The following is a 17,795-nucleotide window of genomic DNA, read 5'->3' on the forward strand; positions in this document are numbered from 1 at the left end:
AAAAGTGCAAAAAATTAGCTGGGCATGGTGGCACGTGCCTGTAATCCCAGCTACTCAGGAGGCTGAGGCAGGAGAATTGCCTGAGCCCAGGAGGCGGAGGTTGCGGTGAGCCGAGATCGTGCCATTGCACTCCAGCCTGGGTAACAAGGGCGAAACTCCGTCTCAAAAAAAAAAAAAAATATATATATATATATATATATATAAAAATTAGCTGGTCATGATGGCTCAAACTTGTGGTCCCAGCTACTCAAGAGGCTGAAGTGGGAAGATCACCTCAGCTTGGGAAATTGAGGCTGTAGTAAGCAAGATCACTCCAACCTGGACAACAAAGAGATCTGTCTGAAAAAAAAAAGAAGGCTCAGTGCAGTGGCTTACACCTGTAATCCCAGCACTTTGGGAGGCTGAGACAGAGGATCACTTGAAGCCAGAAGTTCAAGACCAGCCTGGCCAACATGGCAAAACCCATCTCTACTAAAAATATAAAAATTACTTCAGCCAGGCGTAGTGGCTCACACCTGTAATCCCAGCACTTTGGGAGGCCAAGGCGGGCAGATCACTTGAGGTCAGGAGTTCAAGACTAGCCTGGCGAACATGGTGACACCCCGTCTCTACCAAAAACACCAAAAATTAGCCAGGCAAGGTGACAGGCACCTGTAATCCCAGCTACTCGGGAGTCTGACGCAGGGGAATTGCTTGAACCCAGGAGGCAGAGTTTGCAGTGAGCCAAGATCATGCCATTGTACTCCAGCCAGGGCAACAAAGTGAGACTGCCTAAAAAAAAAAAAAAATACTTCAATTTCCATTTATGTATCCTCAGCAAACTAACACAGGAACGGAAAACTAAATACCACATGTTTTCACTTATAAGTAGGGGCTGAACAATGAGAACACATGGACACAGGGAGGGAAACGATACTCACTAGGATCTGTGTGAGGGTGGGGTCAGGATAAACAGCTAATGTACACGGGGCTTAATACGTAGGTGATGGGTTAATAGGTGCAGCAAACCACCATGGGACACATCTATGTAACAAACCTGTACCTCCTGCATGTGTATCCAGGAAATTAAAATTTAAATTTTTTAAAAACACACAAATTATCCGGGCATGGTGGCAGCTGCCTATAATCCTGCCTCCTTGCAAGGCTGAGGCATGAGAACCACTTGAAGCTGGAAGGCAGAGGCTGCAGTGAGCTGAGATCACGCCACTGCACTCCAACCCGGACAACAGAGTGAGGCTCTGTCTCAAAAAAATTATAATAATTTTTTAAATGTTTTCAGAGAATAAACTAAAAAAGGTGGGGGGAGGGGGGAGAATGGGAAGAAAAAAGCCCAGTTACAAAATAAGCAAAGAATAAGCAATTCCACTGAAAGAAATACCGCCAATAAAGAAATAAAAAGATGTTCAAACTCACAATCTGGAAAATGCAAATTAAACAGTTTTTGGTCCATTAGTAAAAATGTACAAGATTGATAATACCCAAGTATTCACAGGTATGCAGAGATATAGGCACTTTCATAAACTGCTGGTGTAATGCAGCACACATGGTACATAGCCTGTATGAAGGGCACCTTGGCAGTATCTATCAAAATTGGAAATACGCAAATCTTTTAATTAACAATAATAAGTCTCTATAGGTATACCAGATGCAAAAAATAATAATAATAATAAGGGATGTCCATTTTAGTGTTGCTGGTAACTGCAAAAATATAGGACAACTTTAATGTCCATGGATAAAGTTAAACAGTTAACAGTGAAATAAATTTCAGTAGTTCAAACTGAAACACAGTCAGCTGTTAAAAAGGATGTACTTACAGGATCTCAAAGGCACTGGTAAGTTTTTTTTAAAAGCTGCAGAACAACATACACTGTCATTTCCTTTATGTAAAAAAATAAAATAAAATAACAAATAGGTATATAAATTACAGAAAAAGAAAACCCTGTCTCTACTAAAAATATAAAAATTTTTATGGGCAAGGTGGTGGGCGCCTGTAACCCCAGCTACTCAGGAGGCTGAAGCAGAAGACTTGCTTGAACCCTGGAGGCAGAGGTTGCAGTGAGCTGAGATCACACCATTGAACTCCAGCCTGGGCAACAAGAGCAAAACTCCATCTCAAAAAAAATTTAAAAAAAAATAGGCCAGGCATGGTGGCTCATGCCTGTAATCCCAGCACTTTGGGAGACCGAGGTGAATGGATCATCTGAAGTCAGGAGTTTAAGACCAGCCTGGCCAACATGGTGAAACCTCATCTCTACTAAAAATACAAAAATTAGCCAGGCTTAGTGGCGGGCACCTATAATCCCAGCTACTTGGGAAGCTGACACAGGAAAATCACTTGAACTTGGGAGGCGAAGATTACAAATGAGCTGAGATCAGGCCACTGCAGTCCAGCCTGGGTGACAGAACCCAGACTCCATCTCAAAAAATTAATGAATAAAAATAAACACACAAAATGAGATCACTTGTCTTTTCTTTTTAGCAACAATGTCTCACTCTCCCTCTGTCACCCAGGCTAGAGTACAGTGGAATGATTTAGCTCACCGCAACCTCAAACACCTGGGCTCAAGGGATCTTCCCACCTCAGCCTCCCAAGTAGTCAGGACTGTAGGCGCATGCTGCCAGGCCCAGCTAATTTTTTTTTTAACTTTCGGTAAAAAATTAGCCAGGGCTGGGCACAGTGGCTCACGTCTATAATACCAGCACTTTGGGAGGCTGAGGTGGGTGGATCACCTAAGGTCAGGAGTTCGGCCAACATGGTGAAACCCACCTCTACTAAATATACATAAATTAGCTGGGTGTGATGGCACACGCCTGCAATCCCAGTTACTTGGGAGGCTGAGGCAGAAAAAGCTTGAGCCCAGGAGGCGAAGGTTGCAGTGAGCTTAGATTTCACCATTGCATTCCAGCCTGGGTTACAGGGTGAGACTCCATCTTAAAAAAAAAAAAAATTAGTAGTGGGCGCCTGTAATCTCAGCTACTCAGGAGGCTGAGGCAGGAGAATTGCTTGAACCTGGGAGGCAGAGGTTGCAGTGAACTGAGATTATGCCACTGCACTCCAGCCTGGGTGACAGAGTGAAACTCTGTCTCAAAAAAACATTTTTTTTTTGGTAGAAGTCAGGCAGGTGACTCACACAGGTAATCCCTGCACTTTGGGAGGCCGAGGCAGGAGGATCAGCTGAGGTCAGAAGTTCAAGACCAGCCTAGCCAACATGGTGAAACCCTGTCTCTACTAAAAATACAAAAATTAGCCAGGTGTGGTGGGGCATGCCTGTAGTCCCAGCTACTTGAGAGGCTGAAGCATGAGAATCACTTGAACCCAGGAGGTGGAAGTTGCACTCCAGGAGCAAGACTCTGTCTCAACAAAACAAAACAAAACAACAAAACTGCATGTATTTCTTTTTTCTTTTCTTTAAGTCAGAGTGTTTTGTCAGTCACCCACCCTGGAGTGCAGTGGTGGGATTATGGCTCACTGCATCCTTGACTTCCCAGGCTCAAGCAACCTTTTTGCCTCAGCCTCCTAAATAGCTGGGACTGCAGGTACATGCCACCACATGCTGGCTAATTTTTGAAACTTTTTTGTAGAGATAGGGTTTTGCCATCTCACTGTACCCAGGATGGTCTTGAACTTGTGGGCTCATGCAATCCACCCACTTGGGCCTTCTAAAGTGCTGAGGTTACAGCTATGAGCCACCACACTCAGCCTAATATGTATTATAATGCAGTTGTACAGCTCCACTTTCGTCTAACACAGAGAAGCATTTACTAAAACAGCCCAGCAGAGCAGCTGAAGACAGAAAGATTAAACAGTAATATAACAAACCAAATATAGGAAGCACCTAAATAAAACACCTGAATCACTTCTCCTTAGTACTAGCAGGCGGTATAAGTACAGTTTAAGGTAATCAAGTAATCAGTTTGTATTCTATTAGCTATCAGTAAATAGTCTCTTGACAAAACTGGTTTTCCAAAATTAGTTGAGAACACCTATAATTCTATATATAGTAATTATAAAATATAACTTGGCAATGTCATACAGTACAAGGAATAGTTAATTGGAAACCAGGACACCCAGGACATTGCAGCTGTATGACTTTGGGTAAGTCATTTAAAAGCTCTCTAGGTTTGCCGGGTTCAATGGCTCATGCCTGTAATCCCAGAAATTTGGGAGGCCGAGGTGGGTGGATCACCTGAGGTCAGGAATTCAAGACCAGCCTGACCAAGATGGTGAAACCCCATCCCTACTAAAAATACAAAAATTAGCCCAGCATGGTGGCAGGCACCTGTAGTACCAGCTACTTGGGAGGCTGAGACAGGAGAATTACTTGAACCTGGAAGGTGGAGGTTGTAGTGAGCCGAGATCCTGCCACTGCACTTCAGCCTAGGCGACAGAGGAAGACTCCATATCCAAAAAAAAAAAAAAAAAAAAAAAAAGCGGGGGGTTGGGGCTGGGCACAGTGGCTCATGTCTGTAATCCCAGCACTTTGGGAGGCCAAGGTGGGTGGATCACAAAGTCAGGAGATCGAGACCATCCTGGCCAACATGGTGAAACCCCATCTCTACTAAAAATACAAAAATTAGCTGGGTGCGCTGGCACACGCCTGTAGACCCAGCTACTTGGGAGGCTGAGGCACAAGAATCCCCTGAACCCAGGAGTCGGAGGTTGCAGTGAGTCGAGATTACACCACTGCACTCCAGCCTGGGGAGAGAGTGAGACTGTCTCCAAAAAAAAAAAAAAAAAAAAAAAAAAAAAAAAACCCTAGGCTTTAGTTTCCTCAATTAAAATGAATGGAATGGACTGATTGACCTCTAAGTATTCTAATAAATCTAGAACTGATTATCAATACTTCATTAGTGGTATTTATCATTCTCACTTAGGTTTTTTTGGGTTCTTTCTTTTTTTTCAGTAGAAATAAGGTATCATTCTGTTGGCCAGGCTGTTCTTGAACTCCTAGCCTCAGCAATCCTCCCGCCTTGGCCTCCCAAAATGCTGGGATTACAGACATAATCTCACTTAGATTTTTAAAGAAACCATTTACAAAGATATAAAATTGGGGGGGGGGGGACATGGTGGCTCATGCCTATAATCCCAGCACTTTGGGAGTCTGAAGCAGGTCAATCATCAGAGGTCAGGAGTTCGAGACCAGCCTGGCCAACATGGTGAAACCCCACCTCTACTAAAAATACAAAAAATTAGCCAGGCATAGTGGCAGGCACCTGTAATCCCAACTACTCGGGAGGCTCAGGCCAATAGTGAAACTCCATCTCAAAAAACAAACAAACAGGTCAGGTGCAGTGGCTCATGACCGTAATCCCAGCACTTTGGAAGGCTGAGGTGGTTGGATCACCTGCAGTCAGGAGTTCAAGATCAGCCTGGCCAACATGGCGAAACTCCACCTCTACTAAAAATACAAAAATTAGCTGGGTGCGGCAGTACACGCCTATAATCCTAGCTACTCGGGAGGCTGAAGCAGGAGAATTGCTTGAACCTGGGGGGTCAGATGTTGCAGTGAGCCAAGATGGCACCGCTGCATTCCAGCCTGGGTGACAGAGCAAGACTCTGTGTCAAAAAACAAAAAATAATACAAAGATATAAAATTTGAATTTCAATTAGAAAATTGTATTATGGCCTTTGGAATATAGAATGAAAAAAAAAAACCTCTACACAAATATATATAAACATGTGACACATACATCCGTTTTTCTCAATATAAAAAAACTACAGTATGAAAATATGTTTGAGCCGGGCGCGGTGGCTCAAGCCTGTAATCCCAGCACTTTGGGAGGCCGAGGTGGGTGGATCACGAGGTCAAGGGATCGAGACCATCCTGGTCAACATGGTGAAACCCCGTCTCTACTAAAGATACAAAAAATTAGCTGGGCATGGTGGCACGTGCCTGTAATCCCAGCTACTCAGGAGGCTGAGGCAGGAGAATTGCCTGAGCCCAGGAGGCGGAGGTTGCGGTGAGCCGAGATCGCGCCATTGCACTCCAGCCTGGGTAACAAGAGCGAAACTCCGTCTCAAAAAAAAAAAAAAAGAAAAGAAAAGAAAATATGTTTGACTTAATGCCTTAAAGTCTGTTGTAATAACATTTCCCCTATATATGAATACAGATAACCATTTCCACTACTAAAATGATCACTTGCTGGAAGCTTTTACAAAATATGTAATTGCTTGTTACAACTATTTTCCCAAGCATAGCTCCCTATACAATTACACACAGCAGGAATATGATAATTTACCCAATTCTCTACATAAAAATACAAACTTCATATTTAGCATAATGCTAGCATTTACATTAGTTTCTCCTCATATGTAGTGTAAATATCTGGAGGAGAAAATCTATGAGTAAAAAAAACAGATACCACTATCCATTTATACCTTCCAAGTCCCACCCAGCATTCTGGTCTCCTGGCCAATTCCACATGCAACCTCTCCCCACTTCCTCCATACCAAGACTCCCTTCCTGCCTACAAAAGAAAGAAATGCTTTCTTAGTGTCTTAAAATCCAATAAATTTCCAACATCAATCTCTAATCTACCATTTACTAGCTCAACAACTTTTGGTAACTTCCTGAATATTTTAAGCCTCAGTTTTCTTATCTTTAAAACTAAAGGAGCGCCGGGCGCGGTGGCTCAAGCCTGTAATCCCAGCACTTTGGGAGGCCGAGGCGGGTGGATCACGAGGTCAAGAGATCGAGACCATCCTGGTCAACATGGTGAAACCCCGTCTCTACTAAAAATACAAAAAAATTAGCTGGGCATGGAGGCGCGTGCCTGTAATCCCAGCTACTCAGGAGGCTGAGGCAGGAGAATTGCCTGAACCCGGGAGGCGGAGGTTGCGGTGAGCCGAGATCGCGCCATTGCACTCCAGCCTGGGTAACAAGAGCGAAACTCCGTCTCAAAAAAAAAAAAAAAAAAAAAAAAAAACTAAAGGAGCTAGTACCAGCTGCAAAGCAGAGTACTATTGTAAGATAAAATGAAATAATGTGCCTGGCACATTAATAATCACTCAATGAATGTTAGCCACTACTACTACCGCCTCAAGACTGTTGTAACATTTATTTACATATTTACTTATTTTGAGACAGAATCTTACTCTGTTGCCTAGGCTGGAGTGCAGTAAACTCGCTGTAAATTCTGCTTCCTGGATTCAACCAATTCTCCAGCCTCAGCCTCCCAAATAGCTAGAATTACTGATATGTACCACCATGCCCAGCTAATTTTTGTATTTTTACTAGAGATGGGGTTTTGCCATGTCGGCCAGGCTGGTCTCAAACTCCTGACCTCAAGTGATCCACCTACCTCAGCCTCCCAAATTGTTGAGATTACAGGCCTGAGCTACTGCACCTGGTCCATAGTTATTTATATTTACAGTAAAAGAATACTAAAAAAGACAATTAGGACCAGCTCATACCTATAATCCCAACACTTTGGGAGGCTGAGGTGGGAGGATCGCTTGAGCCCAGGAGCTTGAGATCAGCATGGGCAACATAGAGATCCTGTTTCTAGAAAAAGTACAAAAATTAGCCAAGCACCTATAGTCCCAGCTCCTGGAGCGGGTGAAAAGCAAGAGGATTGGCCGGGCGCGGTGGCTCAAGCCTATAATCCCAGCACTTTGGGAGGCCAAGGAGGGTGGATCACGAGGTCAAGAGATCGAGACCATCCTGGTCAACAAGGTGAAACCCCGTCTCTACTAAAAATACAAAAAAATTAGCTGGGTATGGTGGTGCATGCCTGTAGTCCCAGCTACTTGGGAGGCTGAAGCAGGAGAATTGCTTGAATCCAGGAGGCGGAGGCTGCTGTGAGCCGAGATTGCGCCATTGCACTCCAGCCTGGGTAACAAGAGCGAAACTCTGTCTCAAACAAACAAAAAAAAAAAAAAGAAAAGAAAAGAAAAAAGAAAAGTAAAGTAAAGCAAAAGGATTGCTTAAACCTAGGAGACTGAGGCTGCTGTGAGCTGTGATTATGCCACTGCACTCCAGCCTGTGCGACAGAGAACTCATTTAAAAGAAGGGGGGGAGGGGCTTAAATTTTGAACTGACCAGTGAATTTTCTCCTCAAACTTCCATTCTTTTATCTCTTCTGAGAAACTTGCTATGTGTTTCATTAATGCAGCACAGTTCAGAGTTTGCTTAATACTTTGTAACTGGGAAAATTATTAGGCTGGGCACAGTGGCTCAAGCCTGTAATCCAAGCACTTTGGGAAGTCAAGCTGCCAAGGCAAGAGGATTGAGAGGTAACTAGCCAGACCACCCTAGGCAACATAGCAAGACCTCGTCTCTACAAATAAATTTTTAAAATTAGCTGGGCGTGGTTGCATGCACTTGCGGTCCTATCTAATCAGGTGGCTGAGGTGGGAGGACAGCTTGGGTCTAGGAGGTTGAGATGGCAGTGAGCTGTGATGACACCACTGCACTCCAGCCTGAGCAACAGAGCGAAACCCTGTCTCAAAAAAAAAAAAGAAAGAAAGAAAAGAACCTGGGGAGGTGGAGATTGCAGTGAGCCGAGATTGCGCCACTACACTCCAGCCTGGGCAACAGAGCAAGACTACATCTCAAAAATAAAGAAAAGAGGCCGGGCGCGGTGGCTCAAGCCTGTAATCCCAGCACTTTGGGAGGCTGAGGCGGGTGGATCACGAGGTCAAGAGATCGAGACCATCCTGGTCAGCATGGTGAAACCCCGTCTCTACTAAAAATACAAAAAATTAGCTGGGCATGGTGGCGCGTGCCTGTAATCCCAGCTACTCAGGAGGCCGAGACAGGAGAATTGCCTGAACCCAGGAGGCGGAGGTTGCGGTGAGCCGAGATCGCGCCATTGCACTCCAGCCTGGGTAACAAGAGCGAAACTCTGTCTCAAAAAAAATAAATAAATAAAAATAAAAATAAATAAAGAAAGAAAGAAAGAAAGAAAAGAAAATTCTTACTTTGGGAGGCTGAGGAGGGAGTATCACTTGAGCCCAGGAATTTGAGACCAGCCTGGCAACATAGCAAAACTCCATCTCTAAAAATAAATCAGGCCGGGCGCGGTGGCTCAAGCCTGTAATCCCAGCACTTTGGGAGGCCGAGGCGGGTGGATCACGAGGTCGAGAGATCGAGACCATCCTGGTCAACATGGTGAAACCCCGTCTCTACTAAAAATACAAAAATTAGCTGGGCATGGTGGCGCGTGCCTGTAATCCCAGCTACTCAGAGGCTGAGGCAGGAGAATTGCCTGAACCCAGGAGGCGGAGGTTGCGGTGAGCCGAGATCGTGCCATTGCACTCCAGCCTGGGTAACAAGAACGAAACTCCGTCTCAAAAAAAAAAAAAAAAAAAACAAAAAAAAAAACAAAATAAATCAGCTGGGCACGGTGGCCCTCACCTGTAGTCCCAGCTCTATTCAGGAGACAGAGGTATAAGGATGGCTGGAGCCCATGAGGTTGAAGTCGCAGTGAGCCATGATCTTGCCTCTGCACTCCAGCCTAAGTAACACAGTGAGACTTTGCTGCAAAAAAAAAAAAAAAAAAAGAGAGAGAGAGAGCGAGACAATTCGTTGTCTTGTCAACAACTATATAAATTCTTCGGGGCCAGAACTTTGTCTCATACTTCCATGTTCACATGTTGTGCTTATCACATTCTAAGTATTTTTTTCTCTATCAGTCTGCCCTCATAGGGTCTGAGCGATTCCAAGGCCAAGTTCTACCTGTATTTGTATCCTGAAGGCTTAGTAATCAGACACAAAATAGGTCTCAATAAAAAAATTTTTTTGAGACAGGGTCTTGCTCTGTAACTCAGGCTGGAGTGCAGTGACAGGATCTCAGCTTACTGCAACATCCATCTCCCAGGTTCAAGTGATTCTCCTCCCTCAGCCTCCCAAGTAGCTGGGACTACAGGAGCCCTCCACCACAGCCAGTTAATTTTATATTTTTATTAGAGACGGGGTTTCACCATGTTGTCCAGGCTGGTCTCGAACTACTGACCTCAGGTGATCCACCCGCCTCAGCCTCCCAAAGTGCTGGGATTACAGGCATGAGCCACCTCAGCCAAGTCTCAGTAAATAGTAAGTGGATAAATCAATTAATCTTTTTTCCCTGCAGTGCCTTACACAGTACTTTACACATAACAGGAATTCAGTAAAGCTTGTTATTTGATTCATGCAGAAATCTTTTGGGCTCAATCACCACACAAAGCTTTGTGTTGCCTCAGAAAAACACTTCTACTTTAAAGTTTAGGCTGGGCGCGGTGGCTCAAGCCTGTAATCCCAGCACTTTGGGAGGCCGAGGTGGGTGGATCATGAGGTCAAGAGATCATGACCATCCTGGTCAACATGGTGAAACCCTGTCTCCACCAAAAATACAAAAAAAATTAGCTGGGCATGGTGGCACGTGCCTGTAATCCCAGCTACTCAGGAGGCTGAGGCAGGAGAATTGCCTGAACCCAGGAGGCGGAGGTTGCAGTGAGCCGAGATCGCGCCATTGCACTCCAGCCTGGGTAACAAGAGCAAAACTCCGTCTCAAAATAAATAAATAAACAAACAAACAAATAAATAAAGTTTAGCTGCTGACATTACGAATTAGGTTTTACTCTAACATGTATGAAATAAATGGTTCAGTGACTAACCACATCAAGACCAGCTCAAACTAAGAAGAATCTTAAAAGGCATTCTTTTTTTTTTTTTGACACAGAGTTTCACTCTTGTTGTCCAGGCTGGAGTGCAGTGGCACAATCTCAGCTCACTGCAACCTCCACCTCCTGGGTTCAAGTGATTCTCCTGCCTCAGCCTTCGTAATAGCTGGCATTGCAGGCGCAATCATGCCCGGCTGATTTTGTATTTTTTTAGTAGAGACGGTGTTTCATCATTTTGGCCAGGCTGGTCTTGAACTCTTGCCCTCAGGCAATCTGCTCGCCTTGGCCTCCCAAAGTGCTGGGATTACAGGCATGAGCCACCGTGCCCAGCCAAAAAGCCATTATTCTAATTAATGCATTTATGAACCTCAACATGAAAAAAAATCCAGTTATATAATCGAGAGGTTATCCTTTCAAATTTATACCTACGAAAGATAGAAAAATGATCAGAAAGCTTGTATCTGTCAATTGAAATAACCCAGCAAAGTGGTCCACATCTGTTTCCAGAAAACAGTCCTTAAGACTCAAATACTAGATGTTTTCCCCTCTCACTGATTTTGACTCCTGAGAGACACCTTTTATTTCAACATTGAGACATTCAAAACATGTTCTGTCTCCCAAAATAAAATCTCATTCATTTCTTAAAAGGCAAATAACTTGATAGGCACACTTTGGGAACAAATAGGTTTTACATTCAAATAACTAACACTATCCCTAGATTTAGTGTTCAGCTTGCTGCTGCAATTTTTTTAAAAAATGGTTTTAAATTTATATTTGTGGAAGGTTTAAGTGTCGTATTTCACATTTTTTTTCACCATATCACCTAAACTGATTTTACCTTGCATATATTTCATAAGTACACCGTAAAGGAATTATACAGTTGAATGAGTCTGGGAAGAAACGTCATCTTAGCACACACCCCCTTCTTCCAACTCAATAAGCTTCAGGGGAAGCAACCTTTTTTTTTTTTTTTTTTCCTTAAGAATCGCTCTCTCCCGCCCCCCTCCCCAACCTGCGCTTTATTTTAGAGCAGCAATCGAACGACTGGTAGTTTCTCAGCCAAAAGGACCCTTCCAACTAATACTAGTTCACCAGGACTCTCCTTTCGCATCTCAGAGTGTCCGTGGGGTATTTCTCCGGAAAGAGGGAAAGGAGGCGGTGACGGTCTGGGACGCCACCATTCCCGCCACGCCATTTAGAACCCAGGTCCTGGCGCGCGGTCCCCGACCAGCCTCAGGCAGAGCCCGGGGATCTGTAAAGGTCTGATCCCTTCTCCTCCCTCCACTCCCCTAACCAGTGAAAAGCAAACTGGGCCCAACCAAACTGTGTTCTCATTCAACATACCCTCCTCCTCGCTGTACCCCAATTCTTCCCACTTTCTTTCCCAGTGTAGCCTGGCCCCTCTATCCAGTTCCGAGTCTCCGTAAACACCCTGCTCCCAACACACACACCCCTCCACGCTCCAGCCCGCGCCCCTTGAACCCCACTACACCCGGGTCCCTCCCCCTGGACCTCCCAGCAGCTCCTGCCCTCCCCGCGTGCCCCAGACTAGACCAGACCGGCGCCGCGTCCCTGTACCCACTGGACGCAGGTCTTTCCCCACACCTCACACTCAGGTCCATTCCTCCAGCTACCCAACCTTCCCTACACCCCCTCCCCAGACGCTACCCCCTGCACCCCATTACCCCCGGCCCCGCCCCCCTGAGGATGTCGCACTCACCGCTCCTGCCGCCGCATACTTAACCGCCGCGGCTGCTATAGCTACAGGGAGCCAAGGCAACCAGCTCTCGCGACACTTTCTTTGGCTACAGCGAGAGCAGACGAGAAGAGACTCTCGCAAGAAGGTAAATGAGTCAGACTGGAAACTGCGAAGCGTATCTCGCGATAGCACCGTTTAAAATGGCGTCCTCAAGGCGTTTCACGGGTGGCCGGAAAAGGGTTGGAGGTGGGGCGCGGGCGAGGATGGAGCTTAAGCTGTTCGGGAGTTGGAAAACGATTACAGGCGGAACCGTCCGTTGGGGCTGAGGAAACTTAGCGTGGCGGATCCTACGCTGGGATAACTTTAGGGATATGGCCTTCGTTTCCCAATTTCCTCAAACTTAGAGCAACGTCGCCTTTAGCTGAAGGTTCGTTTCCCAGCATTTTCCTTCTGCAGGCGGAGTAGTTGGAGACAGAGAGGGCAAGCCAGAAATTGACCTTCCCATCTCATTCCCTTCCATCAAGAACTTTTCATCCGTTTTTTACGCACCGTGGTTTGTGCAATGTATTTGGCTTCATAGAAACGTTTGTCCACGGGTGACTTGCTTTATCAGTTCGCCCCACCAATATAGGAAGTTACTTAAAAAAAAAAATTTGTGTTTGACCTTGGATGCAGAAGGGAACCGCGTTGGTGTGTGATTTGAACTTTGCACTTGCTTCCTGCCCTGTGGCCACGTCCCTTACTTGGTGATTCTCATCACTTAGTTGTAGGGCTTTTTTTCTCTGCTCTCAGACAACTGTAAAAGCAGCCTAATTAAACAGCATCTACTTTAAAGAACATTGGTCGGCCGGGCGCTGTGGCTCAGGCCTATAATTCCAACGCTTCAGGAGGCTGAGGTGAAGACTGAGCACAAACGTTCAAAACCAGCCTGGCGCCAAACCCCGTCTAAACAAAAAATACAAAAAGGAGCTGGGCGTGGTGGTGTGTGCCTGTAGTCCCAGCAACTCCGGAAGATAAGGTGGGAGAATCCCTTGAACCCTGGAGGTGAAGGTTGCAGTGAGCTATGATCACACCACTGCCCTCCCTCCCACCTAGGCGACAGAGCAAGACGCTTCCTCAAGAAAGTGAGATCAAAATATTATTTCAACATGTAACCAATCTTAAGTTATTAACAAGATAGCTTACATTCTTTTTTTCTTACTAAACTTCCAAAATTTGGTGTTTATACTTAGCAATCTCATTTCGGACTGGGCTCATTTAGAGCTCAGTAGCCCCATGCAACTAGTGACCACAGTATTGGACAGCACAGACCTGGACTCCAGAGTAGTGAATGAGCAGTCCAGATGGCTGGGGGAGTCGTATCATGGGTGCGTGTGGTTTATGTAAAAGAAACCCTTGGCCGGGCGCAGTGGCTCACGCCTGTAATCCCAGCACTTTGGGAGGCCGAGGCTGGTGGATCACAAGGTCAAGAGATCGAGACCATCCTGGTCAACATGGTGAAACCCCGTCTCTACTAAAAATACAAAAATTAGCTGGGTATGGTGGTGTGTGCCTGTAGTCCCAGCTACTCAGGAGGCTGAGGCAGGAGAATTGCTTGAACCCAGGAGGCGGAGGTTGCGGTGAGCCGAGATCGCGCCATTGCACTCCAGCCTGGGTAACAAGAGTGAAACTCCGTCTCAAAAAAAAAAAAAAAAAAAAAGAAACCCTTAAAATTGCTAAATCAAATGGCTGCAGAGGCTAGGCAAGTGACAATAAAAGATGACCTGACATTTGGACTAGGACCCACTGGAGAGTACAGACTCCTATCTTAAAAAGCTACTTTTTTTTTTTTTTTTGAGACGGAGTTTCACTGGTTACCCAGGCTGGAGTACAATGGCGCGATCTCGGCTCACCGCAACCTCCACCTCCTGGGTTCAGGCAATTCTGCCTCAGCCTCCTGAGTAGCTGGAATTACAGGCACCCGCCACCATGCCCAGCTAATGTTTTTGTATTTTTAGTAGAGACGGGGTTACACCATGTTGACCAGAATGGTCTCGATCACTTGACCTCGTGATCCACCCACCTCGGCCTCCCAAAGTGCTGGGATTACAGGCTTGAGCCACCGTGCCCGGCCCAGAGCTACTTTTAAAGCACAGTGATGCCAAACAAGGTGCCTGTGAGCAGGACACACAGCTAACTGTGGCCAATGTACTGCCTCTGTGAACCATGGTATTCAAATGCATGAAGCACTGTGGAAGAAAGGGTCTTTTTGTTTTTTATTTTTTTGAGGCAGGGTCTCTGTCACCCAGACAGGAGTGCAGTAGCTCGATCTCGGCTCACTACAACTTCCACCTCTCCCACTCAAGTGATCCTCCCATCTTGCCTCCCAAGTAGCTGGGACTGCAGACACCCACCACTACACCTGGCTAATTCTTGTTGAAAGGGTGTTTTAACAGAAGAATGGAACTAGGCAAAGGGATGGCAAAACTTGAAAATCTGACCAGATTTCTTGCTGGGTCCTGTACAAGTGTGTGCCCTTGAAGCCACCATTGTAATTTACGATGGATTATAATTTGACTTCTAAGTAGAGTTTCCTACTGAGGAGACGATTTTACAACCAACCTCGGCTCCCTCTAGATTAATAAACTGGTATCATGATTTTTTGTTATAGTTAAAATTTTAGATATTCCAAGCTTGAAAAAATTATTTCCAGGTTTTCAAAGCTGTTGACTAGCAGACTCTAGACATTTTTTTCTCCAACTTTAAGAGAAGATTTTTTTTTTTTTGGAGACAGAGTCTCTGTCACCCAGGGTGGAGTTCAGAGGCATGACTTGGCTCATCACAACCTCCACCTCCTAGGTTCAAGTGATTCTTTGCCTCAGCCTCTGAAGTAGCTTGGATTCCAGGGGTGTGCCACCACGCCCGAATAATTTTTTTGCATTTTTAATAGAGACAGTTTCACCATGTTGGCCAGGCTGGTCTTGAATTACTGGCTTCAAGTGACCCGCCTGCTTCGGCCTCCCAAAGTGTTGGGATTACGAGCATGAGCCACCACACCTAGCCTAAGAGAAGGCATTTAATAGTTATTTTATGGTTGACTGTGAAAGTTCTTTTTCACAGGAAAGTTATTTGTCTTTGTACTGTTTTTGCCTGATACAGCACCTGGAATACAGAAGGCACACAAACATTTGTTAAAGGAATAGTCCTTAAACTTTTGAGGGGCTCATAGACTTAAAACCTGAGAATCTGATGAAGGCTAAGGCTTATTCGGATCTTAACTGTGCCCTATCCATATTCCCTCATCCTACCCCAGAGTTCACCTCAACTTTGGTAGACAGATCTTGTACAGGCCCAGAACTTCTTACCTCAAACACCTAAGTACCTCTATCTGGAAGTGCCAGTGGAATTAACATTACAAGAAACAATCTACAACCAATGAGAGATGGGATTTGGTAGCTAAATATTCCAGTTCCTCATTCCCTCAGTGGAGCCATTCTAAGGTATATTCTACCATAATGTTTCTCAAAATCTTCTAGCATATGATAATCACCTAGAGAGATTAATAAGACATAGATTCCAGCCAAGCTTGGTGGCTCACACCTGTGGCAGCCCTTTGGGAGGTTGAGGTGGAAAGATCACTTGAGCCCAGGAGTTCGAGACCAGCCCAGGCAATATGGTGAGACTTTGTGTCTACAAAAACTTGGCTGAGTGGGGTGGCATACATTTGTGGTCCAAGCTACCTGAGGCTGAGGTGGGAGGATTGCTTGAGCCTGGGAGGTTGAGGCTGCAGTGAGCCAAGATTGCATCACTGTACATCACCCTGAGCAACAGAGGGAGACTCTGTCTCCAAAAAAAAAAAGAAAAAGGACGGCCGGGCGCGGTGGCTCAAGCCTGTAATCCCAGCACTTTGGGAGGCCGAGGCGGGTGGATCACAAGGTCGAGAGATCGAGACCAACCTGGTCAACATGGTGAAACCCCGTCTCTACTAAAAATACAAAAAATTAGCTGGGCATGGTGGCGGGTGCCTATAATCCCAGCTACTCAGGAGGCTGAGGCAGGAGAATTGCCTGAACCCAGGAGGCGGAGGTTGCGGTGAGCCGAGATCGTGCCATTGCACTCCAGCCTGGGTAACAAGAGTGAAACTCCGTCTCAAAAAAAAAAAAAAAAAAAAAAAAAAAGATAAAAGAAAAAGGAAAGAGATTCCTGGGCCTGAGAGTTTGCATTCTAACCAAGCCCCTAGGAATACTGCTGCTGCCAATCCATGGACCACATTTTGAGTAGCATTGTTTCTAAGACTCCCCGGTGGGATTCAGTCCCAATAGCTCAAAAGAAATTTTGGTTTTCCTCTCACTCCCTTATACTGCTTGGATTTCTTGGAACATATCCCAGATGACCTGGTCTTGCACCCAGATCTTTCTTTCAGAGTCTATTCGGGGTGGATGGGGGTGCAGAGTTTTGTATACAAGTTTAAAAGGTAGGCTGGGCGCTCATGCCTGTAATCCTAGCACTTTGAGAGGCTGAGGCGGGCAGATTGCTTGAGCTAAGGAGTTGAAAACCAGCCTGGGCAACATGGTGAACCTCATCTCTACAAAAAATACAGAAAATTAGACTGGGTGAAGTGGCTCACGCCTGTAATCCCAGCACTTTGGGAGGCTGAGGCGTGAGGATTGCCTGAGCTCAGGAGTTCAAGACCAGCCTGGGCAACATGGTGAAACCCCGTCTCTACTAAAATACAAAAAAAGGCCTGGCGCGGTGGCTCACGCCTGTAATCCCACCACTTTGGGAGGCCGAGGCGGGTGGATCACAAGGTCAAGAGATCGAGACCATCATGGTCAACATGGTGAAACCCCGTCTCTACTAAAAGTACAAAAAATTAGCTGGGCATGGTGGCGTGTGCCTGTAATCCCAGCTACTCAGTAGGCTGAGGCAGGAGAATTGCTTGAACCCAGGAGGCGGAGGTTGCGGTGAGCCAAGATCGTGCCATTGCACTCCAGCCTGGGTAACAAAAGCGAAACTCCGTCTCAAAAAAAAAAAAAAAAAAAAAAAATTAGCTGGGCATGGTATCGTGCACCTGTAGTCCCATCTACTCAGGGGGCTGAGGCAGGAGAATTGCTTGAATCTAGGAGACGGAGGTTGCAGTGAGCCAAGATTGTGCCACTGCACTCCAGCCTGGGCGACAGAGAAAGGCTCCATCTCAAAAAAAAAAAAAAAAAAAAATACAGAACATTAGGCATAGTGACGTGCTCCTGTAGTCCCAGTTACTTGGGAGTCTGAGGTGGGAGGATCACTTGCACCTGAGAGCTAAGATCACGCCACTGCACTCCAGCCTCAGCAACAGAGTGAGACCCTATCTCAAAAAAAAGGAGGTATCTGGAATTTGCTCGTTAGATTATAAGTGAAGATGACCAGGGTAAATGCCGTTTGACCCAAGGTGCGCTAAAATGTGGTCCATCTCATGCAGATTCTATTGAATTCAGCCAGCTCTCCTTAGAAGTTATTTTCTCAGACCCTATT

General features: G+C 45.7%; 1 protein-coding gene across 2 annotated transcripts in view; it reads right to left on the reverse strand.

Moving 5' to 3' along the window:
* Positions 1-12,460, reverse strand: part of USP54 (ubiquitin specific peptidase 54) — a 144,104-nt gene extending 131,644 nt beyond the window's left edge. For both annotated transcript variants that reach the window (XM_074382398.1, XM_074382396.1), the window contains exon 1: positions 12,324-12,460. The gene's annotated coding sequence lies outside the window, so the exon portion shown is untranslated. The remainder of the gene's footprint in view (positions 1-12,323) is intronic.
* Between the last annotated feature and the right edge of the window lie 5,335 nt (positions 12,461-17,795).

The sequence above is a fragment of the Saimiri boliviensis genome, chromosome 12, assembly GCF_048565385.1.
Source record: "Saimiri boliviensis isolate mSaiBol1 chromosome 12, mSaiBol1.pri, whole genome shotgun sequence".
Lineage (NCBI taxonomy): Eukaryota > Metazoa > Chordata > Mammalia > Primates > Cebidae > Saimiri > Saimiri boliviensis.